Source organism: Chroicocephalus ridibundus, chromosome 4 (genome assembly GCF_963924245.1).
Source record: "Chroicocephalus ridibundus chromosome 4, bChrRid1.1, whole genome shotgun sequence".
NCBI lineage: Eukaryota > Metazoa > Chordata > Aves > Charadriiformes > Laridae > Chroicocephalus > Chroicocephalus ridibundus.
Genome location: NC_086287.1, coordinates 95,054,546 through 95,071,301, shown reverse-complemented (window position 1 = coordinate 95,071,301; position 16,756 = coordinate 95,054,546). Strand labels below are relative to the sequence as shown.

The 16,756-nt window shown below is 49.5% G+C and overlaps 1 protein-coding gene across 3 annotated transcripts in view; it reads right to left on the bottom strand.

Annotated features, from left to right (window-relative positions):
• ZFHX3 (zinc finger homeobox 3) overlaps positions 1 to 16,756 on the bottom strand; it is a 191,891-nt gene that overhangs the window by 137,717 nt on the left and 37,418 nt on the right. The window contains exon 1 of one of the 3 annotated variants that reach the window (XM_063334935.1): positions 11,749 to 11,786. The exons of the other annotated variants lie outside the window; for them this stretch is intronic. The gene's annotated coding sequence lies outside the window, so the exon portion shown is untranslated. Of the gene's footprint in view, positions 1 to 11,748; positions 11,787 to 16,756 lie in introns of those variants that run through there. 3 annotated transcript variants of the gene reach the window in all.

The following is a 16,756-nucleotide window of genomic DNA, read 5'->3' as shown; positions in this document are numbered from 1 at the left end:
ATGTGCTGGTACGTCCCCCCAGCCTACAGACACGGGGTGCTTTCTGACCATCAGGCTCATCCTAAATATCCTCCCCCCATCCTCAATTTGGTTCACGTCCTTCCTTTGCAGTGATGCCATGAGCCGAACCATAGCAGGAGGCAGATGGAGCCCGGCCAGCCTGCATTCGATCTTTCAGCTCCAAGGGGACATAAAACCAGCCGTCAAATCTTTGAAATCTGTCCAACCCATGACAGTGGCGTTTGGTAGACTACACAGCTTGTCTCTTGCCACAGATGACGCAAGACCCTTTCCTGGGCTCTCTGCAATCTGCACCTACGTACCCATCAATACGCTGTCTCTTCAGACCTCAACTGAACCTTTTCCTTGTCCCTAACTCTTGAAGAGTTGTGATAAGTTAAAGACATTTTACAAATAACATTTCCTTAGCTCTGTTGCCTAAATAATTTCCTGATGTGGGCCACACATCCCCATAGATAATCCTATGGATGACCTTCCGTCCTATTTAAAATATCCCTGATAGCAACAGCAGATGCTAGCATTAAAAGATACAGCTGGGAACAAGATACTCAATTAAAATCCAATTTTAACACACCACAGAAAGTGGGAGTGAGAAGGAAGATGAAAAACTAACCCTGCATGACTGCATTTTTTCCAAGGGTGACAGTTCTGGAAAACAAATCAGTTTATCAGTATTTTGCACTGAGGTGCACGTTATCCATAAGATACGTGCACACCTGGGACCTCTGGGGATCTTTGACCAGCTAGTTATTTGGGTAAAGCTTGGGTAAAGCTCCTCTCCCCCTGCTCATCCCACGCACGGGTGCGTGCCCTCGGTGCCGCCGGGGCTGTAGGAAGTCCCACGAGTTTGCACAGCGAGAAGTATTAAGCATCGTCGGCAGACCTCTGGCAACCGTGGAACAGCTGCTCTTGGCAGCGGTCACACGAGATGCAAAATCTGATGCTCTGAAAGCAGAGTTTCAAACCAGTTCCCTTTTCTAAAGGGCGGAGATGATCTCAGCTGCAGCCACTGTCCTGCCCTTGAATTGCCAGACTCAAGGCAGCCCTAGCCCTGCCTGAAAGCCCACGTGACAGCTCCAAATTCCCCGGAGGACCAGGCACGTAAGGGAATTTCCTGGGTGTGATCACACAGCTGCAATAATTGCACGTCTTACCCTCTGGTCTTCTTCTGAAGCCACCCACCAAGGCCCTGAAGACCTGACCAAAAATTGGAATTCAGAGGTCCCCTGGGTCTCACCGCAGCCTCTTCAGGCAGGGGAATCATGTGGCTGGCTGTGCTTGTCATAAAATAAGACGAGCTTTCTGGTAGCAGCCTGAGTCAGAGGACAACCCTTGGGGCAGTCCTGCGTCTAAGAACCTCTGATGAGGAAGAAGCTGATGTATTGTGCACTGTCAAATCACTGGTGCTGGGGTCCAAGATGACAGTGACTGATTTTCCTTTTAATCATAAGCTGCAGTTGCCAGAATGACCCGTCACAGCCACAGCTCAGACTACATATCAAGCACTGCTGGCGTTGTGAGCTTCTTGCAGAAATGAGACATGGTGCAAGTCAGAAGCTGGCACGCGTGCACTGCAAGAACACAAGGAATAGCAACCAGCTTTAAAAGATCAAGGAGGTCCAGACACAAGGAAGCTGCTGAATAATCACCTCAGAAAGACGCAAGGCAGAAGGCATCAGAATACGCACTGGGACAACCATCTGGTGATCCTGTGTACCAGAGATCACGGACCGTAAACGCAACAAAATTCTAGAAAAGTAGTAATACAAAATGAAAAAGAAGCTAAAAGGAAGAGCAGGAAAAACTGTCAGAGCAAACCCACCACTGCCGGCCGTGCAGAGGAGCTTCCCACCATCCACCCCCATTGCTCACGCGCTGCCCTGCACGTGCAGCAGGTGTTGAATGTGCCTAAAGAAGCCCTTGGGGTAAAAGTATTTTTGGTCCTGACCTCTTGCTCCCCTCCAGCCACCTCCAGCAGCATGTTTGGGAGATCCCTACAGACAAGGACGCGTGCTTTAGGAGGATTTGTGTGGGTTTTGTCAAATGTTTCAATTATAATAATCTATTTAATTTCAGTTTCCATTATTCATTATACTAATTTACTTCTTGTTTAAAGTCTCGTTCAGAAGGAAGTATGGAGAAAAGACAAATCTCACTTTCAGTTTTAAGCCCAGGGTGTCACAGCACGGCACTCTGGCCCCTTCCTATCTCACACATCGGCTTTCATCCTGCTGGCACCCGCGAGCACCACGAAGCTCCACGAGGGCGATGGGACGGCACAGTGTCCCAGTGCTCCGCCCGTGTCCCTCCCTGTCCAACACGGAGCCTACAGCGGGGGACGGGGCTACCGGCCACACTGCTGGCGCTTCCCAAACTCGCAAAACTAGGCAAAGCTTCCCGAAACAGCGTGGGAGACGTGCTCTGCCCTCCCTGTGGCAGCCCCAGGCTGGCTCCTTCCCTCCAGGGCCAGTACTGGGGGATGCAAGCTGCCTCTCCACCAGCTGGGGATCTGATGCAAATTTATGAAAATCATGCAATTCTGGCTTTTTAGGGACATACCCAGCCTACGCGCGTGACTCCAGCAGGTCTGCAACCCTCGGCTAGTGAGTAATACCCAAGGACTTAAGGTTCAACTACTTTCTCAAAAACATCAGCCAAGTATGAGCCTTTCCAAACTAGAAACAGCCCAGGTCCAGGATGACCCCACCTTTCGTCGGGGAGACCGAATGGAAACCAGGAGCACAGTGCCACCTCTCAGGGACAGACACCCTCAACCTGTAACCACACAGGAGCGTTATTCATCAGGTTCCCCGCCAGCCAACATGATTCATGCCTCCCTCAAAACCAGCAACTTACCTAAGCCTCAAAACACATCTGCTACTAAATTAGGGAACGTGTGTGGCTCCGTTCACTCCAGGGACAGACCTTCTGCTGTTCAGAAGACGGAGGGGTCCAAAGGAGCCACTCCAAAAGCAGCAGCACTCAGCACCAGGGAGCTATGGCTCAGACAACTAAAAACAACCTCAGGATCAAGCCAAGAAAAACCTCCTTCCACATTCACTGGCCTCACAGCAAGGCCCATGGTGAAACATGTATTTCATCTGGAAGTTTGACTGTAAAGGGAGGAAAGATGTCGCACCAGATCAGGTGACTATTAATAACAAGAACCTGGTATTTAGCAAGGGAGGTATTTAAAGTAAATGCACGCACCACGGATGCTGGATCTTCAGCCTCTTCTCCCACAGAGAAGCTCCCACACTCAGATCCCACCGTTCAAATCAAATTACAGTATGGGATTTATCGTGGCCTCAAAGGAACATCTGGCCCCTGCTGTAGCTTGCTGGGGGAGAACAGACACTTAGGATGGACTGGAAGGTCTCCTTCAAAGGACACGAGGAACTACACCTGAACTACCCACCCATTGGTGCTCCTTGGGCTCATGAGTTCACAAAGGCTTTGTTTTCCAGGAGACTCCAGAAAATTCAAAAGTATCGAAATATGGGCATAGAAAAAACCTGAAAACTTGCAATAGTTCTCAAGAACGTACTTTCCTAACATACACCTCAGAGTAACACCAGTACACTGAGCAGCTCTACTTCTGCTGGGTAAGAACAAGTCAGTTAACTTCAGCTGGCACCGTCGCAAAGCATGCAAAGAAATAAATACTCACCTAAATCAGAGGACAAATTATCTACCTGTATTTGATCTCGGGTCACTCGGCCCCACAGCGCTTGAAGGCACAACTGGCGACTCACCCTGCTCCTGTGCAGACCTCCCTTTGCAGAGGGCTTGAACCTGCCAACATGAACCACCACTGCTCGCAGGGAGTATTTCTTCTCAAAGCAGACTGTGCCAAGCCTACCACAGATGGAAACCCTTTTTCAGCAGTCTTCAGCCGTCAGATACAACCCTTCTCAAGGCACGTATGCTGCCCTGCACGTGGCCTTTTCCACCTGCCCCCCAGCGGAGCCAGCACCAAGCCCCCGGCTTTCCAGCACAGGGCTGACACCAAGCAAGAACAAGCCCACTCCACTCACCAGAAGCCACCGCTCTCCAGACTCCCTCTACCCCTTGGGCATCTCTTGGCACTCAAAGGCACATCATCAAACTAGGACTTGCCAGCTTTCGCCCAGACCGCTGGGAGGTGTGTGGCATGGACTGGCACCACTCAGGCACTGGTTTGGAGATAACAAGTTCTGGCCAGAGGGAGAAGGCCCACTGGGATGTCTCCCCTCCATTTCCACCCACCCAACCGAAGAGAAAGGCGCTGCAGGGAGCACCCAGCACACGCAGAAACACTGCTGGGCAGGGCAGGTCCAACACCGACGGGGTCAGGCTCTTCCCAGCACTTGCACTGGAGCATCTCCCCAGCACTGACTATCGCCTCTCTCTGCTCAGCCAGATCCTTCCCCGCACAATCCCACGCCAGGAGTTAAACAAGGGAAAAGTGACCCTGCACTAACCCGCTCCCATCCACCTTCCCACGGCGGGCAGTATGCTCTCCCTCTCCTCCTGTCCCAACGAAATCATCAGCTCTACAGAGGCAAAAAAATATCCTACATTTGACAAACATTTTTCATGGTTAGGGCTATAGCTACGTTCAGAATGAACAGTGCGTAATTTTCAAAATTACACTATAATAATTTCTTCTCAGAAGACAACATACTCTACAAACGTCACAGCCTGGCAACCTCTCGCCGCTACTAACCACTGATAGCTGAGCTCGCTCTGTTTACCAAAACCCTGTGAAAACCTGACCTTCCCCTCCCCTGCCCCTCACTCCCAGGTGGAGACCATTCACCTCAACTTTGAAGATACCTTCCCCTTTCCTATTTTCTCTTAGTGTTTCATGATTTGAGCTAGTCATTACAGCTGTCACCACCTCCCTGAGGAACTGGAGCAAGACAATTAGACACAGAGTTCACAGATGCATCTTGAGTTCTACGTCCAGGCTTCTCCTGTGCAAGCATACGGTGTGCGTAAAAAAACTTAACCAAGACCTCAAGACTCAATATCTCCATTTTCATCTAAGATACAGATTCTTGGAGGGGGAAAGCGCATAAAGGCCAGGACAACTAAACAAGAAAGAGGTACAGTACTAGAGCTGGCATAACTAAGGAGGAAGCAGAACTTGCAAGTTTAATGCATGAATATAAAAAAAAAATAGCAATCAGTTCACAATTAAGGATAGACAAGTATATCTTAGACAGGTTCAACATCAGATATTCCTAACCATCCATCAATTCATGAATCGTGTTGGGTACAGAACAGCAAATACAATACCTTTATTAAAAAAGGGCTGGGGAGACACCGCTGTGGGTTTTATTAGCTTTATCTCATAACAGACAAAGCTGTAAGTATTGTGAAGGGAAGAATAATTAAAGAGACGGCAATAAATGGAAACTAGGATTAAACATAAGGCAGGTTTGTCGAAGACACGTTGTGCAAACTAACCCAGTATCTGTCTTTACTAAAATAACTGCCCCTTCTTCAATACTGTACCACAGAGAATTCAGCCAGCAAAGATAGGGACTAGCTAAGATTTTAAAAAGGCAGAAAACCAGGCCAAGAGAAGATGACACCAAAATGATTTAAAGAAAACACTGCCCTGAGCGGAGGTTATTTGGAAAGGCCTTGGGAGTCATCTTGCTAACTAACTTCACCGATGGCCTTGCTGCAAGTCAGCAGAGAGCACCAGTACTTGATGAAATTAAGTTGGGAAGCACATCCAACACAGTGGAAGACCAGAATATTACACGTGAAAGAAGTTACGATTGGAGGCCTAGAATAACAAGAAAGGAACTAAATCCAAGAGTATAACAGGAAAACTCTGAACGTCTGCAGCAGTAAATTCAGGGTTTACCAACCAGGAACTACAAAGGAGGAGACAGACGGATGCGCTAGTCAGGACGGCAGAACCAAAGGGATGCAGCTGTCAAAGTGGCAAACACGATCTTAAGATGTTATTCAGGGCGTTTGTAGAGATAAGGAAGTAATAAACGGCACGCTAATAGCACTGCAAGACCTCAGCTGGAATTGCATGTACAACTGCGGCCACATTACAGAAGAAACAAGTCAGCTGTGAGCAGCCGGAGGAGGCAGCTAGCAGAGCCACCGCAGGAATGGATGTTCTCCAGCACACAACCACATGGCTTTACCCGAGCTATCCAGGCTCTGGCTGGAAGCTGGTGTGTGCACACACGTGTGAGGACATGCGCACCCGCACAGCTGCAGAAGACAGGAATTCATCCCATGGAAGCAGCCAGGCTGCAAACCACATCCCAGTGAGGAAGCTGTTGCATCAACATTTAGAAAGCAACGCCTGCACCAGCAGTCGAGGGGCGGCAGTCTTGATGACCCAGCATTAACGAGTCTAACAAGAGGTAACTCAGGCAACCCTAAATATACATAGGATCTGCTCTGACAGATTTACATTTCCACTCTGCATACCTTTTAGTAAACACTGACAGAGCAGCTTTCAACCTCAGACACTTCTGCTCGAGAAAATTACTAGGCTCCTGTGGACAGAGCCAGGCGAGGCTTAAAAACCGCTCTGCCAAGCGTTCCGAGGAAAATCGGCAACGAGGAGATCGCATACCACTGGAACCAGCTGCATGCATGTTACACCACTGCGCCTAGAGCAGTCATGTTGTCCTGTATATTTAACAAGTAAATATTTCTCTGTTTCCTCCAAGTCATCGTGCAAGCCCCAGGCCACAGTAACGTAAATGCAATAACAGCTTATTGGTTTATAAGTTAACTTTCCTACTTTTCCCTGTTTATTTCTTTTGCTGGAAGATACGGCAACAGGCCAAAGTGATTGTGCCATTTATTATGCAACTGTTTGTCAGTTAATATTTGTGTTCCAGTGAGGCAAGGACCAGATAAGTGATGCCTCAGCAGCTGCCCTCCCTGCTGGAAAGCGGCGCAGAGGGCTGCAGAGGCACCCCCGAGCAGGTCACCGCGTGGCTGTGTCACCCTCAAGACCCTGCACCCTCCAGATGTCGGCTGCTCTGTTCCAGCCTTGCCCCTGCCTCTACGCACTCTTACTGCTCGCGACCGGGACCTGCCACCCTACGCTCGTCTACAGCTACAGAACAGCAGACGTGTAAACGCGGGCTTTCTAAACTGAGCCCTTCTTCTTTCTCCTTGCTCCAACCTCTCCTTCCATAGTGTGAGAATAATGGTGGCAATCTCTTCTGGCAGCAAGCAGAACTAAAAGGATTAATCTGCCACATCTCTGTAAAAGTACTTCAATAATTAAGAGGAGCAACTGCTGAAAAAGATTAGCAACTGACTAGAACAAAATATAATAAGCAATAGGGACCTCTGCAAAAGCATGTGCCGAAGTGTTACACCTGCCATCCTGGCCATCCAGCATCCCAAAATACACGCCAGCTGCTTTGTCCTCCACTGATGTTAAAAAGGCATCGAATGTTGGTATTTCTTATTCCTTCTTCTCTCACCCATCACATGTTGCTGCTGCCCTCCCTTACACTCCGACCCAATCCATTTTTGTGCTCTTTTTTCCTGGAGTTTTTGAAATACATGAAGCAAGCCAGTATTGCTGAAAGGCTCCACTGACACTGAGCGGTCAGGTCCCCCGAGGTCCCCAGCCGGGTTTCCTGGCCACATCATCTCCTGGCTCTGGTTACAGCCACTGCACTGAGCAGCAAGTCTCCACACACCGGCACCTGCGGCTTAGTCTGGCTCAGGACCGCAAACGGGAACATCTGCCTCGGGTCAAGAGCCGGGCAGTGCAGGGATGCGGGGAACGGGCACACCATGTCCGGAGTTCCTGGCAGGGAAGGCACATTCAACAAAGATAGCAGGTCAATATCTGACCGGCAGCCAGCAAAGCCACACGATCCACCGTGGGCTGGGACCACAGGCAGCCTGCACTGTGCTGCGGGGACCGCAGACAGACACAGAGCACCTGGAGCACCCTACCTGCCCCGCTCCAGACCGAGCCCTGCTTTCGCAGGAGACTGAAGACACTGCGACACATTCCCATCACGTCCCTGCTCTCCTCAGGGGAGCTCCAGGACAGCCACACACCAACTGCTTTGCACTTGCTGCTTCACAAGTGCTTGGGAACGGCTTCCTCTCGTTGTGAGCAGACACCCTGGCACGGCACAGCGCCCTCCCGCACGGCTGCTCTGGAAACAGATGCTGCCCAGGGCCCAGCGCACAACGGTTCCTCTCCTCCGCACCCTGCAGAGCCAAGACAGCTGCACGCAGGCTACACAAACTGCAAGCACAGAGCAACAGATATATTTAAAACACGACCTGCAATATGACCTAAATTTTACTTCTACAAGATGAAAACAGTAGCTCCAAGTGTCTTCCTCGTGCATCACATCATCTTTGTTTCATTTTATATTTAGGACGCAGATTTTCTACCCCTCCCCAGGAGGTTCAGGCACACAAGGGAAACACAAAAGGAACAGTGCACTAAAAGGCAACACCACGGCTAAAGGGAAGAGATTTTCTTTGGAATGTTTAAAATTGTTTGCCAGGCAACATATCAAAACAGCAAGAATCACAATTAAAATCCCGCAGGGGCCTCATTGCCCTACCGCATTAGGGGCTGAGAAGACTGTCCACTTGGGTCTTCCGCCTCTCTTGACAGAACTGCAGCACCAGCAGCTCGTGCTCCTGGCTGAGGACATCATCGGGACACAGATTCCCTGCTTTCTCTTCCCCTCCCTGCTCTTCTCCTATCAGTGCTCCAGCTCTGTTCTCATCCCATCCTTACTCCTTCACATGTTAGCCCCCATTTTAGGGAGTTAGGTCTTCAAAGAAATACCCTGGACATTATTTTTCTCAAAAGTATTTGGCAGCAGATGAACTTTAGTTTTTCTTAAAAGGTATATGTGGATGCAGGAAGGGCCATGGGAGCTCAGCCACGCTCATCGCAGGAAAACAGAAAAGCAGGACAGGAGGAATTCAGCAGTTCTGGCCCAGAGGTCCCAGGTGCTGCAAGCTTTCAGCATACGGGATGGAAGGACCAGGCACCCACATTCCCTCTTCTTCACCAAATACATGCAAGAAAATGAAATGTATCTGCACAAAGTTAATCCCACCTGAGACCAGCTCTGGAGAACGAAGGCTTCCCACCGCCCTGTGGAAGCTGGTCCCTACCTGCCAGTCCCAGCAGAGCAAGGCCTTCCACAGGGGCCGGCACTGGTCCCTCCTCCCCCTCCTGTGGGCGGCTGTGCTTGGAGGAGCGTCAGCATCATCACACCTGCAGCTCCGAGGCTGAGGGAAGGCGCAGGTGTGAAGGAGAGCCCAACAGTGGTTCATCAGGAGCTGCACCTCTGGGAATGGATTCGATGTCAAGTGTCAGCAAGTAAATTGCTATTGGCTTCTCAATAAGCAGCAGCAGTGAGCTAAGTGTTTCCCTGTGTTGTGCAGGCTCTCTCCGACTCAATACAGCAGTATTGACAGCACAATCACAGGGTAATCCAGGCTCCACTAATATCTCAGCACTTCCTCATTGAAAATACACTTTCCACTTGGACATCAGCCCATTAGCGCAGGCTCGCATCGCGGCTCCCCCGACCCGCCAGGACACGCAGCGGCACAGTCCCCAGCCACTCCCCAGGGCACGGCCGAGAGGATCACAGACCGGGGCTCTTTTTGCAAAGAGAAATCACCAATGAAAAAAGGATGAAAGGTAATCAAAAAGTCTTTATAACTCAAGTCTCTGTAGGTTCTGAAAAAAATTGGCATTTCCCTGCTAGACAGCAGAAGTTCATTCCGGGATTTAACTCTCCTCTTGCCCCTTACCCTCCGTCTGTCATCCTTCCTTGCTATCTTATCTCTAGACTTAGACCTTAGGCTCCTCCAGGCAGAAGCCTCTCCTTTCATTCATTGAAAACCAGAGACCTGCTCCTGCACAGCAGAAATACCTACATCCTACTCCTGCTCTACGGGGCAAGGATGCTCCAGTGGATCACTAACACTCCTCTGCTGGCAAGGACATCCTCCAATAGATGCCATGATGGAAGTCCCCATGCGCTTGGGATGCCTTCAGCTGGAGGAATCCTCCAGAGCTCTCTGGCAGCCACTGTCACAGCACGATCCAACTCATTTTAATCATCTCTGTAACTACAGAATCACAGAATCACCTAGGTTGGAAGGGACCACTGAGATCATCGAGTCCAACCATTAACCTAACGCTGCCAAGTCCACCACTAAACCATGTCCCTCAGCACCACGTCTACCCATCTTTTAAATACCCCCAGGGATGGCGATTCCACCACTTCCCTGGGCAGCCTGTTCCAATGTTTGATAACCCTTACTGTGCACGCGTGTGCTCTCGTATGCACCTCTGATGTAAACACTGGTCTTGACTGCAATGATTGTATGAAGGACTCTCACTGAAAATTAGGTTACTTATGTTTTGGATCATATAATAAAAACCAACAAGTCCCAAATACATGAGAGTGTTTAATTTTGTCCTAATACAACATTGTCACCCATAAACTTCAACACACAGGGAAAAGTAGACAAGCATCTCTATTTTACACTTTGTAACCGTGCTCCAAGTTTAATGTCATTGAAAAAGTAGGGCTGAAAGTGCCACAAGATCTCAATCAACGTAGTGCTTCACCTGTGACATCTGGACAGAAGTTTGCATCACAGCTCCCAGAATGAAGCATCACATCACACAGACCGTTCCCAAAAAGGCTATGCTTTTTCTAAGAATACAAGCCATCACGGGAACTGGTAATTAGACACAAGCAGGGGCTGGGTGCAAGGCAGAGGTCTTCAAGAGAAGCATCAGAAAATACGATTTTTCTCTTAAACAGCTGCTGTAAGGAACACATGGGTCCCCGAAGGTCTGCCAGGAAGCTTCAAGGATGCCCTGGCATAAACAGACACCGCCAGGCGCAAGGGAAGTCCTGATGCTTTCACTGGGGGACAAGAGACCTCATGTCACTTCAAACCCACTGGCGGTAAAAGTCATCCATGCCACTTGGATATTTGGAAGAGCGGGAGGTAGAAGACAACAGACCAAGGTAAGTTTAAAACCAGCAGGCTTTAACACAGATAAAACATATATATTTCAAGAACACACAAAAGATCTTAACCATTCATGCTTTAGCTTCTTGGTTAGCTTATTGCGAACGTACTAGTTAGGTCAGCAATACAGAGCACATTGCGTTAAATAACAAAAATGTCAGTCCGCTCACCTGCAGGTGTCTAATGCTACCAACCAAGCAAAGACAAGATCAGAAAGCGAAAAGCAATAAAAAAGCCTACTGGAGGATCCTGGCGGGTTGGACCAACCACCTTGTGTGCCGCAAGGGCAGGTTTCCAAAGCAGAGCCGCTCGCACCAAACCACCGCTGCTCTAAATTTAGCCGGCACAAGCACACGGCTCCACGTTCTCCACGCTCAGAAGCTGCATTCACGTGGAAAGCTGGTGCCTCACAGCATGCAGCAAAGAAACCGGACTGCAGAATGGGTTGATACATTCAACGTAGCTTTAATCTATTTTGGTAACAAGAACAGCAAAACCAGGAAGACGGACGCTTCAAGGAAGGCCAGCCACACAGCAGCGCACCCAGGGCCTCCTGCCACCCACCCCACACAACTTTTCCTAAAGACCGTGCCACAATGATTTCACTGCCATTGCTGGCGTAGACAACAAGTTAATCTAAGGAGGCCTTTTATGCAACCACATCCTGAGACGCCTGGCACCATGCCAGACCCTTACCAACCAAAACGACGAACTTCTGTTGTGTCCCAGCACCGACAGGGAGCATCCTCCACCTGACCAAGGCCATAACAGCGTCAAGTAAGAGGAGAACAGCAGATAAACATCGCGATGTGAAGCACTTCCAACAGCAGTGCATCCCAGGACCCAGCGCTGTGCTGTCCCACTGGCCACGGTACGCTCAGCAAAGAGCCGAGCAGAAGCATTCGGAGGAGAACCCTTCCGGCACAGCCACGCTAACGTTAAATCGCCAGGATTATGAAGGCAAGGTCAGGGAACCTTCTGCTGCAGATAGGGAAGGTTATTTGGTCTGGAGTCAGATGAGAAACAGATATCTGGTTAGGAAGAGGTTAATGCTGCTTCAGCCTGCAATCTGATAAATGGCTCTGCAGAAAGCAGGTTCTCTCACTTTGAGATATGATGTCACTAACCTTTATTGATCCACAATCAGAGAACTTTGCTTATCTCTCTCCTGTGATATGCTGCCCTCCTGTACTCAACTAGTGTTTAATACACTGCTGGGCATCTTGCACTCTTTATAGCTCTCACCACACCTCCGCTTGGCCACCGGGGACAATATTTTACGGGCTGCACCAGCCCAGATAGCTTGAGGGATAAGACACAAGCGTGCATCCCTCCCCTGCCCACCATCTCCTGCACTGGGAACCTGTGTTCAGAGAAATATTATACACCTATATTGGAATACCTCATGAAAAGAGGGGGCAAACAGTGCAGCTGTGGTCCAACGTAGTCTTACAGCCTCACGTACGGTAGCAGGTCTTCAGTCTGAACCCGAGGTGCGCACGTGCCCTCTGAAGTTACTGTTCCTGTGGGAGCGTTTACTTCTACCCAACTTTTACTATTTCACAAAAATGACACTTTACTTTTAACCTCAACTTCCTTTTTAATATTTGAGGTGAAACATGAAGTTAGGTGACTAATACAAGAACTATAAATTAACCATTTATTCCTAAGTGGCAGCAAAACATTTGCAGTCGACTGTATGCACCAAATCCAGTGGGTTTTGTTTCAAATGTACCAGTGATGCCGGAAAACAGCTGAATAGCCAGGTAGCAAAAGCTGTAACTTAAACAATTAGATCAGCCATGCATGGAGACAACCAGAGAGGAGCTTCAGAGAGTCTCAACACTGGCAGGCAATCCTACACGCTGTTTTTCTGCCAGATAATGCACAAAGAAGTTGCCTGTGAACTACTCATGGGCATTCCCTGCGTTTTAATTAGCTGTACCCTTGCGGGAGAAAAGCCCGTGCATCAGTGGGGGCAGACCCACGAAAAGCTCCCTCCACACAGCACGTGGCTGGGGCGGGACGGCAGGGCCCCCCCAGGAGCAGCGCCTGCACCCCACAGCCAGCCCGGGCTGCAGGAGGATCGGACACTGCGGCAAAGCGCAGGAGGTGCGGAGAGACCTTTACACAGCAAGAGTGCAAAAACCCTGAGGTTCCAAGAAATGAGAGCATAAGGCGGAGAAAAGGCCAAGAGTAAGACAAAGGTATTTAAAAGCACCAAATGGTAGAAAGAAGTAAATCGGGTCTCCTGCCTTACACTACCAAAACCCAGCGTGATACCTGCTGACGTTGAAAGGCAACTCTCGCTCACGTTGGGGAACGCGCTGCTGCTGGCCACCCGTGAAGCCAAGAGATCACACAGGCTCAAAGCCATACTGGAAGTACTGGAGAGGTGGAGTAAAACATCTCGAGATTTGTCTTGAAGCTTATGTGAGCCTTTCTGTTTCAATGCATAATTGGTCTTGTAAAGCTTCGGGAAAGAGGACTGGTTAGCTTTCCAACATGGAGATAACTGTTATAAAATAGCTGTGACTATTGTACTCATCATCCACCAAGCCAAAAAAATGCACTTTTATATCACTGCAGGACAAGTTTTAGGTTAGGAGTTAAGGTTTTCCCTCTGTTAACTACAAGGGATGAAGCAGTGGCACAGGCTGCCTAGTGCAAGGCCGTAAGGCCAGTCAGCCACGGTCTCGGCAACATCGCTCTGCTGGTACGGCGAGAGTCCCCTTCCAGAGCTGTGCTTCAATGACTCCATAAATACACTGCTACACAGACAGGTCAGAGAAGAAGAAAATTAGGAAGAAATGTCCACTTTGCACAGGTCAAATTACCACAAATTACTGTTCTGATGCAGTCTAGTGATTCTTATAGTTTCAGACATGCACTGAACTTTCTTTTTTAATTAAAGGTCTTTTGAACCACGTGCTTCTTAAAATAGTAAATTACATCCTTCTCCAAATTGTGGAAATAAATTAGGAACGCTGTCTGAATTACCAACCTGAACAGAGAGCATAAAAATCCCAAACTTAGATTTCCTGCAAGTCAAGAGACATTTGATTTAGAGGTTTTGGGCTGTGATCCATTAATATTCCTTCTCAGTCGTTAAGTTCACACATAGAGCACTAAATATTTCAGGCTCCACCCACCACAAGGGCTGGTGGTCAAGTCATGCTCAGTGGCTTTGACAGCTGGAGAGAAATCGCCACCGACTCACCAGAAACACACTTCAGCTGATCCCAATCCTAAAAGCAAACCTGGATAGAGACAGAGATGCTACTAATGAATGGTTTTCATCCTGGTGCTGTCTCTGCCTGTCAAGTGCCACGCAATATTTATGATGGAAGTCACCCCAGGTGACTACCTGCTCCACCGAGAGCTGCAGAGAGCAGCTCTAGCCTTGGCCAACAGAAACATGCAGAAAACCAAGCTGAGTCCCCGGCCCGTTATCCACACCAGCTAAAAGTAGTGAGGAGTTATCTGCCATCCATAAAGTTTCACAAACCCTTCTGTCCAATCCTGGACCACGGGACCCTGAGCTGTGGCCAGGAGGGAGCGCAGGGAATTGGGTCCCCGTGAAGCAACAGGAGGCCAGGGAGATGCTCCCGGAGTTGCACTGCACGGGGTCTGCTGGCCTGGGCACAGGTCCACAGGAGCATGACCCGAGGGCCAGACCCAGCCTGGATGTCCCGCAGGGTCTTCCCTGGCGCCTTTTGGCCGCGCCACGCTGCACCCCGGGAACCAGGGATTAGCAGCCACCGAGGCAGACCTAGCGTGCACTCCCCTCAGTTACGCCGAGCAGCTACCTAAAGGCAATTACATCGGTACTTGGGTGCTGAACTGCCCTTTCCTGCACTGACCACAACAACAAGGATCAGCACTGCACCGCTTCCAGAGAAGCCCTTCGCTGCCTCAGGTCATTCACTGGTCATAACTGCACTGGCACAAGCTGCTGAGACAAACTTTGTATCTTTGATTGCAAACAAAGCAAAAAAAAACCCCAAACAAACCCTGAAAACTTATTTAGAAACAGTAGAGAAATCTTGTTCCAACCTGCCCTTGCCTGGGGCATCGGCATCATCAGGTGTGAACAAGATTCAAATATCTCAAATAATACACAAAGGACTGAGTCAGCTTCAACCTTTCTAACATCTTTTTTGAGGATCTGGTCAACACTGAAGATTTGCTTCAGCTTTGCTATTGCCGTTGTTTCAGTAATGCTCACATCTCTTCTAAGCAGGGGAGGCAAACTGGTGCCGGCGAGGCTGCTCCTCTTCACCTTCACCATTGCTACTCGTGCGGTACGTTGAGCTACCAGAAATTTAAAGAAAGCATTTCAGACAGTTCGACTGCTCAGAGGTTTCCTCCACGAAAAAGCTCTTGGTGTAAATATATCCTGCTGCAGGTCAGCATCTCCACTCCATTACAGATGGATCATGAGACTCAGCAAATCCCTGCCAAAACAGCAGTACTTGGACTAGTTACAACTTTTAATGTACATCCTATACGATAACTTCACAACATCAGGGAAAACACAATTCAATACAGCTAGAGCAGAGGTGGCCGGATAAATAACTTAATTTCTGGAGGATTTTAGACATAAGCATGTTCCAGGGCAGCCTGAAGGAGCTGTCTCGCACCAGTCTCGGCTACTAATTCCTACCAAAGCATTTCTGGAAACTGGATCTGCCTTGAGGCAGACGCTGCAGGACGCCCAGCGAAAGAGACATCACTGCCTAGAGCACTCTGCACAAGCTTAGGATCAAAAAATTATAATACTATGGGCACATCTTCACCTCTCTAGCAGTTTTATAGCAGGGAGTACCTTCCAGTACGCTCCACTGGCTTTAATGAAAGGAAGAAATTTTTACTTTTTTTAAAATCCTTTCACCGTGATACAGCTCTGCCACCAACTTCACAAGACCCAGGTCCTCTGCTCCAGCTACTGGACTACTCTGTACGTGCATTCCCAGACGCATCCCTACTTCGAGCCCTGCAAACCCAGCTCCCTCGCCCCAATGAACGCCTGAATTGCACCAAGCGGGCTGACAGAACCCCCCGACTGACCACGCTGCTCTGCGTGCCGGGGTGATTCGGCAGGAGCCTGGGCTCTGCCCCAAGAGGCGGAGTAGGAAGGGGAGGGCTTTTTCTTTTCTTTATTTAAAAAGTGCTGCTGGAGGTAGAAGCACATGAAAGTCTGTGTAGGACAAGGGAAGGAATTATCCCTCCCATTGATTTTCGCTCTGGGGTATTAGAAAGAACACAGCATTTATCTGGAGATTTCTTCCCAAAGCTAACTACGGACTTTCAAACGTAAATGAGACTTGAAAGGGGCTTATCGGGCAAGGATCTGCTGAAACCTCACCGGGATGCAGGAGCCCCGGTGGGAGCTCTCTGATCCGCGTCCCTCTCGGACAGCTGAGCGCCCCGCTCTGTCCCCAGCTTCCGACGGGCAGCCGAGGGGGCTCAGCCGGGGAGGACAGCAGGGCGAGCGCCACAGGACAGCGGGGTTCCCGTCCCGCATCCCTCCTCTTCCAGCAAGTGGCTTCTCCTCAGACCTGCCCACCTCTGCTGCCGGGACCTGCAAGTCCCCTTCTGCAAGGCCATGACCCCAACAACATCAGGACGCGACAGCATCGGCGGCCTCGTGCCACGCAAGGCAGAGGACTGAGGGCAGAGCACCCCAGCTATGGCTGGACAC